This window comes from Hirundo rustica, chromosome Z, assembly GCF_015227805.2.
Source record: "Hirundo rustica isolate bHirRus1 chromosome Z, bHirRus1.pri.v3, whole genome shotgun sequence".
In the NCBI taxonomy this organism is placed as follows: Eukaryota; Metazoa; Chordata; class Aves; order Passeriformes; family Hirundinidae; genus Hirundo; species Hirundo rustica.
The window spans coordinates 3,651,107-3,663,403 of record NC_053488.1 but is presented as its reverse complement, the minus strand read 5'-3'; the positions used below and the strand labels follow the sequence as shown (position 1 = coordinate 3,663,403).

General features: G+C 41.3%; 1 protein-coding gene across 8 annotated transcripts in view; it reads left to right on the top strand.

The window, feature by feature from the left end:
- Positions 1 to 12,297, top strand: part of KANK1 (KN motif and ankyrin repeat domains 1) — a 129,443-nt gene that overhangs the window by 50,094 nt on the left and 67,052 nt on the right. The window contains exon 6 of one of the 8 annotated variants that reach the window (XM_058424030.1): positions 10,506 to 10,615. The exons of 6 other annotated variants lie outside the window; for them this stretch is intronic. The gene's annotated coding sequence lies outside the window, so the exon portion shown is untranslated. Of the gene's footprint in view, positions 1 to 3,354; positions 3,375 to 10,505; positions 10,616 to 12,297 lie in introns of those variants that run through there. One more of the 8 variants, XM_058424028.1, reaches the window with a different exon arrangement.

Here is a 12,297-nt window from a genome sequence, read left to right as displayed (position 1 = left end):
AAAATTAGTCTGAACTGTCTAAACAGGAAAGAGAGTTGGGCAGCTCTAATGTTCTTGGGTGATTGAAACTCCTGGTTTCTTCTGTGTTTTCTACATTAAGGACTCCGTCCTTAATAAAGAAAATTATTTTCGCAGAGCTGTTGTAGGTTTTAAATTACAGCAACAACAGATATGGGAGATATATCAATGTTGGTTTGCTGGATTTTTTCTTTTATTAGGTTTTTGCATATGTATTTGCATGTCCAAATTTTGAGTAATGAAAGCTTAAAAGTTGCATTTAAGCATTGTCTCCATGTATGTATATTTGCTTCTTGGTGAATTCTGTCAGTCTTTCTACTATGTCCTGATATTTATGCATAAAAGCACAACTTGGTTCCAAAATAATCACAAGTTTTGAAACTTGTCTTTAGGGTTTCCGAAGCACGGTTCACTTCACAATGAAGTCATTAAAGGCAGCGATATATAGTGAGACAGTTCCCAGGGGGTTCTAAGTCATCCATATCAGTGCTGCCAAGAATGCTCTTGCTAGGGGGAAGAAGGGTGTGGGTGGACCTTGGCATTATTTATGGGCGACTGAGACTTACAGCCTTCAACTAGAAGGAAATCAGTTCTACGCTGCGGTGTTTGCCCTCAGTCCAGGAGCGCCTGAGCAGCCTGGATCGCATCCTGGGAGTTAGCCAAAGCTCTCTCTGGCACACCTGTGTGACAGCAGAGCTGGCACCACCATGGCACTTCAATACCTCTCCTAATTCCTGGTGCCTTCTGTGCTCAGAGCAAAGGTACGTCTCCCGTGAGCACAGCAGCCATTCGCTGATGGGCACTTGGAATCCTGTGTCATCCTAGAGTCCTCGTCTGTGCTTGCATGCAGAACAGGTCTGGAAGCCTGACAAGAGCTTTTATCACTGTGCAGTGCTTGCCATGTCTCTGATTGCAGCAGCTCCTGTTCTCTCCATAGGCCTGCTGGCCTCCTTTGGCTGCACTGGGGAGTTGGCTATGCTGCTACACTCAGAGGTGTCATCTCTACATGATGTTACCCAGTACAGCATTTTAATCCAAATTACCAGATTATGATCTATTTCATGTGTGCAGAAAAGGATGCTATGAAAAGCCAGTGCCCATGAAGGAGGCAGAGGAGTCTGCAGCTTTATTTGAATAAAGGGAGAGAGTCCACAGGGGCTTACAGTGGGGTTTCTCTCTTGGGGTTTTGGAGGCGCAGTCTCCTTCTATCCCAAACTCCCGGCCACACATTTCCCTCTTCATTTCCCCATTGGCTGAGGTACTAGGAAGGTACAGCCTTCCCAAACCACCTACTCCCTATGCCCCTTGAACTTGTCATTTTACCCCAAGGTTCAGAAGTTCAAGTTATCTGGCTCCTGGAATAGGCTTTGTGTGGACCCATTTGTCTGTTATCCTGAAGTTCAGGAGCCAAACTGTCTGAGTTCTGTAACGAACTTGCAACTTGTGGTTAATAGGAACATTAAGACTCATTTTGAAGATATTACCACCCATTCTTTCTGAAGACCCTCACCCACCTAATTGTTTGCTTATGCTGTTACACTCAAAAGCATCATCTCTACATGATATTACCCACCCAGGGTGATCCACACCCTTCCTTCTGTGTCTTTAGGGTTTTCCACAACTCACAGCTGTGTCTGTTTGTAGGATGGAGCATCCTTGGTCAAGCTTTTCAAAATGTGCCGAATGAGTCTTCAGATCCCCTAGAAAGATACTGTACATGAATTGATCTATTAGCTGTCAGGTGCTTTGCAGGACTGACAGTTTTGACAAATATGAAAACATAGGATTGTTCTTGATCTAGTCTGCATTGGCTTGTTTAAAAAAGAAGTGTTAATATTGCACAGTGTTAATACTGTACAAATCATTCTCTATTGGCTTCTATATCAGATGCAAGAGTATTAGTCTAAGTGTTTGGACAACTCATTAATCAGTTTCCTGCTAGCCTCCTTGTCTCCTAGCATAGAAACCACAAGGGGTGAGCTGGCAGAAAGGTGAGCAGAGATAGAATTCACAGGTCTGTATAGTAAGGGCAGTTACTGAAACCCAGAGATTCATCCATGGCATCTGTGAAGAGGACACAACTGACACCTGAGTGAGCACCATGCACTCTGTGTGCACAAGTCTGCAGGGGGCAGGTGTTGCAGTTTGGGATTCATGCATGTTCAGGATAAACCTGTGTGAACATTTAAAAAAAAATAAATGTTAAAATACTCTGTTGCTCCAGAGGCTTGGCTTTCCTTAACAACTCTGCCCTTCCCTTGTTGAAAATCCTGGTGCCGTGCAGTAGGTAGCTCAGCAGGGAAGAGGGTGCTGCATGAAATAATCACCAAGGTATGAAACTTAGAGTGAAGAAAAGCAAGAATGAACAAAGAAACCTTCAGAAGTTCCCAGGAGTCTATGCAACAGTTGTGAGGAGGGTGAGCAGCCTCAGCAGTTTGGCAGCAGGCACCTCTGTTTTTCTCAAGACCCAGACTGCTTTAGTACTCAGCTATCAGGTAATATCAGTGTAAATCTGCATGAGTATGCCCTGAAGGATGTTCTTGCTCTCTGTTCAACAGGATGGCCTCTTTTGCAAACACTGTTTTTCATAACATAGTGTGTATATAAATAAATCATTATAATTAGGAAGGTGCTCAGATTTTCCTCTCCATCTCAGAAAAACAAATTTTCAATACAGCTTGCTGTGAAAGTGAAAAGATCCTTTACTTCCTAGAATGTCATAATCCATAGATTTTCCAGGCTTCTCTCAAATGTGTAGTTTAGATTAGGCATTCCTTAGTAAAATGCTCTATTGGTAGATGAACAACACCCCCACAAACGAGGTCTGTCTGTGGACACTTGCACAACCTGATGGAGAGCTAGTAAAATATTTCCATGCCTTTGAAATTTAGTTAGCAATTATGGATAAGTTTTGGCATGTGTCTGGAGATGGGATGCAGAGCCTTGTGCCTTCTTTGAAATGCTGTTCCAAATTGTTTAGAAATGCTAAGTGTTGATTTAAAAAAAAAAAAAAAATAAAAAAAAAGGAAAGCAGGAAGCCAGATGTCTGGAATGCTTTCAGAAGTGCAGGTATGCTACACTAACTCTTCCTAAGAGTTGCAGAGTTTAGCCTGCATTTGTCCATAAAAAAGGGTAAGGTTGAATACTTCAAAATTACATAGTCTTTAAATCACTTCTTAAGTTAAGGCTGCCACTAGTGGAAGAAATTATCTGAAGTGGCACTTTCCCTCTGTCACTTCATTCTGCTTTGTTTATATAGGTGTGTCTCTACTGGATCAGGTCAAGGTCCACGGGGTTCAGTCTGTTTGTGACAGTGACCAAAGAAAAGTGTCCTGGGAATACAACGTAAGAATGGGGTAGGAACATGATATATTCCTAGAATATACCACTAATTGCTGGCAATTTGTAGTCCAGCGCTTTCTTAAGCCACGAGAAGGTATTTATTTGTTTCCATAGCCTTTGGTGGACAAATACATTTCATTTTTCTTCCATGTGGGGTTTTTCAGTATTGGTTGACTTTTAGCACGGTCAATAACATCCTGTGACAAGGAGTTTCATGAACTACTAGGGCTTTGTGAATGCACCTCATTTTTATTTTTTTCTTTTTATCCTGCCCGACATCCCCTAGTTTTTGCAAACTTGGGAAACATTTACGTCCTGTAAATCTGTTCATTCTTTTTAAACCACATATTTAATGTCTCTGTCAGACTTGGGACTGTGACCACTTCCCTGGGGAGCCTGTTCTAGTGCCCAACAACACTCTGGGTGAAGAACCTACTTGATTTTCCTTGCTGCTATTGAAGGCTTCTTGCTAAACTGTAAAAATATGATTGTGCAACTTCTATATATATTTTGTCTTCCATTCTGAAGTATTTTGAGTATTTCTAGCACTGAATAAGGAGGAGAGGGGAGGGAATCAAGGAGATCCTGTTCTGCTTGTGCATACAATAGCAGAGATTAGGGATTTTACATATTTAACAAAGACTTGCTTGTTTTTTCATAGCATTTGGTAGTCACTGTTTTAGTGTGAGAGAGAAGGAAACTCTCTGACAGTGAAATTCCTCTCCTTCCTTGCAGCTCAGGTTTGATTTCTTAATTGCCATATCATCAGCAGCATCACCATTCATCAGCTCTGCAGATGGTGAGACCTGAGTTGCCATTCTGGTCTGGCCGAGGAGTTGCCAAATCCTCCTCCCTCCCAAACCAAAAGACTGTTTCCCTTCCCACCGGCTCTGTGACTGATCAGTTTTTCAGTAGGACTAGTTTGCAGAGTAAAAATGTTACTGAGGAGTCTGCTTGGTACTAGCTGACCTAAGTACTGTCCATCTGGGGTGTGACCTGGCGGCCACTGATGGGCTGTGGCTAGGCTGGACCCAGGTGCAGAGATGCAGGTAAAGCCTCCTAAATTCATTGTATCAGCTGACCATGGTGGTTTTGAGAGAGACTGTAAGAGATAACCATCATGGCCTCTGCAGCGGGCACAGCTAGCAGTGACTGCCTTCAGGACAACTGCTGTCATCCTAGTTGACACGGTGTCTTTGACTGGGTCATTAGGATACTTTCTGCTAAGTTCACAAAGGTGAAAGTTGGGGGTGGGGAGGGTTTGATAATGGTAACGGATCTATGCAGTTTTAGACAAAGCTTTTCTGTTGCCGAAGGACAGTAGAAGGGTAGATAGAAGTGACTGGTACCTTGTCCACACACAGCAGCTTGGGGTCTTTTGGTCACAAGGGTGACAGGATTTACCAGGCAGCTGTCTGTGTGCTAGGGACTGGCTTACTTTTCTCTGCAGTACAATCCCACGCCCCTGGGAGCAGACTGTCCTATTACCAACCAGAAAAAGCCTTGTAATTCCACTTGAAAGAAAGGTGCCAGTCTGGGGCATGTCCACTGACTGCTGATCTTACCTCTCTGAGCTGCCTAGCCGTGCAAGTGAGCTAAGGGGCATAGAAAGCAGCTGCTTTCCATGGTATACAAATGCTTACGTGCTCCATGGGATCCTCTCCAATGATTTTTAAGAGACAGAGAAACCTGCTAATATCTGATAAAAGTACAGAGTCTCCTTCAAACTGTGCCAGTGAATTAGCAAAGAATTTGTTCTTTTAAGCTTTAGACTCCACTCCTGTGTGATTTTTGTAAACTGGTGGAACTTCTTTATAACAAGATTGGAAGAACTTTCCATTGTTTCTGGGATGCTGTTGAGAGAGTGAGTGTCACTGCTCTCAACATCTCCAGTCCCAAGGTGGGAAGTAAACTCATGCAGATCTCTCAGGATTACTGAGCAGTGTAACTGTGCTATTGTCCTGCTCGAGAGCCATTCATAGGGAGGCTTATTTAGACACCGGATCTTTTGGTATAATTTTTTTGTGACTCATTTAGCACATAGTAAAAATCACAAGTGGCAGGCTGCTGATCTAAGGACTTTCTTCACTATTACAGGTAGTTTTTTCTGATGCCATACAGAGAAGGGCATTAATTTGTGCACAAACATTCCTGCTTTCCATACAGAAAACCTTAAAATACTAAAAGCTAGGTGCATTCAGGGTTCTGCAAAGGCATCACTTTATCCCTAGTGAAGTGCAAGCATCATGGTTTATAAATGTCATGTAACTTGGGCATATCATCCAAGAGGCAGGTTTCATCATTCTCCTCATCAACTTTGTAAGTTGGTGGAGAAAGCCAGCAGGCTCCTGCAGCGGCTAACTTGGAGCATTCACTAAGTTTTGACCCCAGTTCTTGGGAGGAGCTCCATCTCATCCCCTCCTGGACAGAGGAAGGCCCCCACACTGGAGGGATATTAAAGGGGGAGCTAAACATTAGAGGTATGAAAGCTCCTTGGTCAAGAGCCAACCCATACTTAACACTATGCATCTTTTTTGGGTGCCAGACAGTGATGCCTGGAACAGCCAGGCTCAATGCTTAGTTGGCAATATGGTTCCTTTCCTCATTTTTCTGACCAGAAAGTTGGCCAAGTAGCCAGTGTGGACCCCTTAGCATCCCAGGATGACCTTCTCTGGAGGGTGTAGAGCACCAAGTGACCAGGGCCATGTCCTACAACCCTGCCTTGCCCCCCAGCAGGTAGATGGCCAGAAATTGACCCAAGGTGCTGCTCCCTGCCTTACCCTGCTCATTGCTGTCCCCCTGTGCCCTCAGCAGCAGCGGCTCTCAAGCAGGAAGCAGAGAGCCCTGTAACCCTTGTCCTGTGCAGTTTGCTTTTTGACAGCTGTGACAGACAGCAGAGTTTTGGCTTCAGATGTAGCATAATGATTAGTGCAACACGCAAATAATAATTTTGTTGTAACATCTGCCATCCTCTTGGGGTGAGGCTGTGTGTTTTACCCGTGGGCTGACAGCTTTGGGATGGATTTCGTTAGGTTCCCAGACACACCCTGGTTTCTGTATAATGGATGTGCTTATTAAAAGGGAACAGAAAAACCTCTTCTGTTCCCAATACCTGATTTAATAATAAACTCTCATTTTGGTCTGTGAACAAGTCTTTTTTTGCAATGCTGATCTCACACCTTTGGCTATTATGGTCTGCAATTATGAAAGTAGAAGACAATTTTTGTTGGCTGTTGAAAATACAGAAGTGGGGTTTTTTTGTTTTGGTTTTTTTTCCCTCTGTTTGCTGCTTCACTCTTTTGGGAGAAACATGCTGAAAATCTGCTCCCTTAAAATTAGCAGTTTCATCCTTTTTTAAAAAAAACCCAACAACCTATCTTCTTGCACTAGATGGCAGTGTGGATAGTTCAATGGGAAATTTGTTTTATTTAGAAAAATTGTAAGATTGATGAGAGAAACTATTCAGCATAAAAAATCCTTTCTAGTGATGGCAAAACCACTTTTTGTTGCTTGTCCACCACATATTTGTACTGGGGAAAAATGTTTATTCTAGGTCTGAAAAGATTGTGTTGGAGGTGCCAGTTTTCAGAGTTGCAAATTATTGCATTAGTATCTTTTTAGCTTCTTCTCCTACATCTCAGAACAGCTGAGGTCCTGCAAGGCTGAGTGTTCATCTACACACTTCTAAAGATGTGCTGCTGCTGTCCTGCAGACACAAGCCTGAGGAGGTTTCTGCTGAGTGAAGAGGGGTAATTACTAAATATTGAGAAGTATGCTAAAACGATTGGGTATGATGACATATTATTGGTCAAGTGTTAGCAGTGGATGAATAGTTGTATCAAGTTGCAGATATCTTGAAGAAACTTTATCAAATTATCAAAATTAAGCCGTAATTAAGAAAAATACAGCATCCTTCTATCCATGTGAAATATTAAACACAGTAGATAGACTTAGTTAAATTAGGATTTAACTGACATATGACACCATACCTGAGTGCCAGTGTGAGGGTAAAATCCTGGTGAATGCCAGCAGTCTTTTATTGAAATTCAGTAGTGCTACTTTGCATTGAAAGAAGTTGAAGGGCAGACTTGGACTGAGACTGTTCTTCTCTAACTAGGTGGTCATGAACCTGCTGGATGCTGGCTATTCTGAGCAATTTATGCCAAGGCATGGGTCTCTGAGATGGTGGGGTTTCCCTTTAGCAAGACCTGTTTACCTGAAGAGAGAAGGGAGTTCACCTGGAAAGAAAGTCTAGATAATCAGTGGCAAATCCACTTCCATTTATTTTGAGTTAGGTTAAAAAACTGCTATCTGGTTCCACTCAGCTTACCCCTTAGGTATAATTAGATAAAGTACCATGCAGGCACCTCTGCAAAAGTTTTCTTAGATGTGTGAAGTGTATTTTCACAAAGTGTTTTGTGGTATATCCCTTAGCTGTCATACATAATGCAAATAAGAAATTAAGATTAGTGATTTGAGACCAATTATCAGAAAGGTTTTAAGGTAAAGCTAATTATGTTGTTAGGGGAGAATTATGAAACTTTTAATTGCAAATAGGTATCCAATACCTAGATGCTATTACACTAAAGTGACAGTATCTTTCCATGGCTTGTGCTATCTGTATGAGATAAAAGTATAAAAGATAAAATAACCATAAAAAAACCCCAGACAATAAACAGTAGGAGTAAATCTTGGTTTGCACACACGTAATGTCCTATGTGTCTAAATAACAAAACCTTTCAAATAAAAATGCACCTAATCCTTGTAAAAATACTGAGAAGATAGCAAGCAGGTTTGGGAAAAATAAAATTATTTAATTTATCTTCTTAATGTATTAAATATAAAATACATTTCATTGTTATAAATATATTAAATTTTATATTAAATATACTTAAAATATTTTCAAGTATTTTAACCCTTAATGTCAGTTACCTAGAAATAAAATGGCCAGAATGCTGAACTTAACAAGCTTAATTTTTGTATTTACAGGATCCATATTCTTTCCTTGTCTTGTTCAGATGTCTGCTAGTTAACACACCACATTATTCCTCAATATGAATACAGCTCAGAGTTTGTCCACAAATGTGTGCTGTTGCAATGAGTAATTATTCTCGATTGTCCACTGCTCTTTGCCTATTGTTTATTAAACTTCTTAATAGGAAGTTTCTTAGTCAGAAATTGCTCTGTGATATGTATAAGCAGTTAGATACTCAGATGCAGATTACATTTCTTTCAAGCAGAGAGAACAAATTGAGGGACATTTACTTGCCCTCTCTCAAATGATTGCAAGGGCCGCTGCTGAGGGTTAGTCTGCATTTCAGTGCCTTGAATGAAAATGTGCAGAATGCTCTGTCACAGCTGTGTCCTCCTAGACAGTGATTTAAAGTATATCTGTGGGGAGACGTGGCAGGCAAAGAAGGAGCCCAGATGTTAAAAGGAATTTCTTATGCAGTTATTGTTCTGCTTTGCCTGAGTAGCAAAGCTAGAGGACTGCGTAAAACAATTACCACTTGGACATGAAACTCTTACCTTGCTGCTCCAGGGAAGCTTTGCGGTTGAAAAAGGGCCCTCTTCTAAGTACAAGATGACTGAAAACATAGACAGAGACTTGCTGAAGAATCATGTCACATCGAAGAAGCTTGTGACTGCAGCCTCAGCTGACCTTTCTGATGGTTCTGCAGGCTGCTGGGCAGAAAGCTGGTATGACTCTGTGCTTCTGCTGGTACATGCTGCATTTCCCACCCCTGCTTTAGCTCCCCTCTTAATTGTGTTTCTGCCACAATTCACATCCATGCTGAAAGTTGCCATCCTTCATTCTTCTAATAAAATTGGACTTCCAGCCGTTTAATTATTGTCACTTTTTGCTTAACTGTTAAGCTAATTAATGTTGTGGTTTAAACAAGGGCACAGTTCATTCAGCTGTCATAATGAGAAGATACTGTGTTATTTATTTTAAATGAATGGATTTTGCATAAGTACAGAACAAATAATCTCTAGCCATATCTCATTTTGAGATAAATTAAGAGGTTAGTGCCACAACATGCTATGTGGTCAGATTAGTTTACACATGTAAGTGTTCAGCTGTCCTTCTGAAATGAACAAGCAGTGACAAGTTTCAGAGCAAAATTTAGGAAAGGTATTCTGGGTAAAGAGAATGCAGTTGGTTTGGTACATAAACTGTACATCTCCAAGTTTAAAAAAAAAATGGAGAAAAGATGCTTTGATTTTCACCTTATACAAACCATCTGTTTTCTCTGCCTGTCTTGTATTTGAAAAGGATAACCAAACTAGTGTGTAGTACTTTTTCGCCTCTCCATTTTTTTTAGCAAAAATAAAAATACACATATTTACTGTTTTGTTTCTCTTTCATTATCTCCTCTTCCAGGACATTATTGGCACTGTATGCCATATAGGGGAATATTTCTGGATTACCATTTCCCAAGGGTGCTTATTAAGAGTTATTGCTTTTTATTTCACACTGTGGTACTAAACAAACAAACAAATAGAAAATTCAACCCCTTCTTCCAGCTGTGAGTTACAAATGACCTTAAAAGTGAGCTAGCAGTGCCAATGAAAAGGCTGTGGTCTACCAAAGATAAATGGAAATGCATGCATGCTGTAATATAAAAGTTACAGAAAATTGAGTAATAACTGGTTTATATTATACTATAACCACTGGGCTGAATGTGCTTGAAGTCAAGTATATTTCTTGACCTAAGACTGAATAAGAGAAGAGGAATTTGTTGACAGGAACAATTTTTAAATGTCTGTACCTCTACTAGTGGTGAAAGGAAGCTTGACTTGTGCAGCTGCATCTCACTAATATGATGTCTTCTACTGAAGTGAAGCCTCTGTAGGAAAAGATTGGGTTATAGCAAAGAAAACTCTGGCAGCACTCTCAGCACAGTGTTTTAGAAAATTGTCTTGATTACATAGTGGTTGAATTAATTTGGACTGAGAGGAAGATATAGTTTCTCAAAGAAATAGACATAATGCTGGCAAATGAGATTTGTAGTCCTTTTATTGGTTGATTATTTACCATTTGTCAGTCAATAAGATTGATATAACTGCCAGGGTTTACACTGGCCTTAGCCAGTTCTGCCCTCAGTAGTTTTAAGTTGTGCTGCAAAACTTGTATTTTCCAGGTAGAGCAAAAAAATAGATATACCTTCTTATTTTATGTACTGCGTCTTGGACTACTAAATGGAAAGAGGTCACACCTTGCAAAATGCTAGAGGCATCTGCAGTTGAAAAGGTGGGTTGTTACTTCGAGTGCTTTGGCCAGAGAGGTAGACCAAACTTAGGAAGTGAGGAGCAAAGTTAGAGTTTACAACTTTGAGTTCTCTATCTGGGAGAAGTTTTGTCTGAAAATTCTGGTTTCTCTTAATGAAGTTCCACCATTCGGTCAATTTTTGGGCAATTAAACCAGAGTTACACACAGAGAAACAGACCCATATGTATGAGGTCAGACACAGTGTTCTTGTGGGAGCTCACAGCAACTGCTCTGAACCTGGGCTCAACTTGGCTGTGAATTTACTGAAACAGCTGCTTATCAGTTGGCATGGGTCACTGCTTTCACATTTTTACCACAGATGCCTGGGAAAGTTGGGTGTTTGTGCATACAATGTGATTGCCTATTGTTAATATTCCCTCTAACATTCTGCAAAAGAGGTGGGGGAGGGGGATAATAATACATTGCTCTTGCTGTTACCTTTCAGTTTATCAGCTCCCCATATCCCCTGGAATAAAGCTAAAGGGAATGACTGGGCTGGAAGGCAGGATGGGGCAGCCCAGGCTTTGGGTTGGGGCATATGCATGCTGCCTTTAGCAGGTCCCAGTGCTGCAGGCTGGTCTGGGAAATAAATTGCTCAATTATTAGATTGGCAGTGTCTATCTGTGGGTGTTTTTGCTGCTGTTTTCATTCCCTGAACGGCCCTACGGTGGGATCTTATCCATCTTGCAGGAGCAAAGGCAAGGCGCTGCAGACTGGTAGTGCGCAGACCACAAGCTGTGTGAGAGCAGCCACCATCTCCTGTGAAACTCGGTGCCTGCATCTTGGGCGGCTTACAGATCTTGGTATTTGGGTTGAAATTCAAGGGATTTAGAAGTGTTAAAGTGTAGCAGGCTCACCTGGTGCATTACTAGCCTAGCTGCTTTAGTGGATTCCTGCCTTTTGAAAATCAAGTGGGGTCCTTGCTATCCCATTAAGTCTTGCTGCTAGCTGACTAGTCTCCATATTCACATAGAAGATGTTCCTGCCAAAAACAGCATATCTCTTTGGCTTGCAGCATATCTCCCTATCCTGTTTTCCTTTGAATTGCGTTGGTTGGGAATATTGGGCGGTCTGCTGCAGCACCTGTGGTATGGGGGCTGGAGCTACAGTCCTGCCAAGAGCAGAGGTTTTCCCTCAGAAAATTTTCTCTCAAAAGTTTGCTAAACCAAGCACTAGGATGCCAGAAGTCACTGTGATGCATTTTGATTTTGTAATATACATAAGTAACATTCATTTAATCAACAGATCTGGCCGAGATCAAGACAGGACTGATTAGGACATAAAGAGTAGACAGTAAATAAATAAAATTAATAAATAATCTCACCTGGGATTAGAGGTTGGTGTGAGAGAGTTGGCAGGAAATAATTAAAACACATTCACTGGGAGATATGTTTATCTTTTATTTCTGTTATTTATTCCTCCTACTTTTCATTAATGCAAATTTCCGCCCATGCTGTAACTATGAGCTGGTGCAAAACACAGCTGGCCCTGAGGGATAGTAAGAAGCATAATGTTTATTCTCCCCGCTACTCCTTTTAGTGGTTGCTCTGTAGAGGTATGCAGTGCTATGCCCACTGATGATTTTGGCAAATTTGGGAATGAACTGTGTAGGTTCCACCTGATTGGGAGCAGAAACCACATGCCTTGGTACCAAAGCTGAAAAT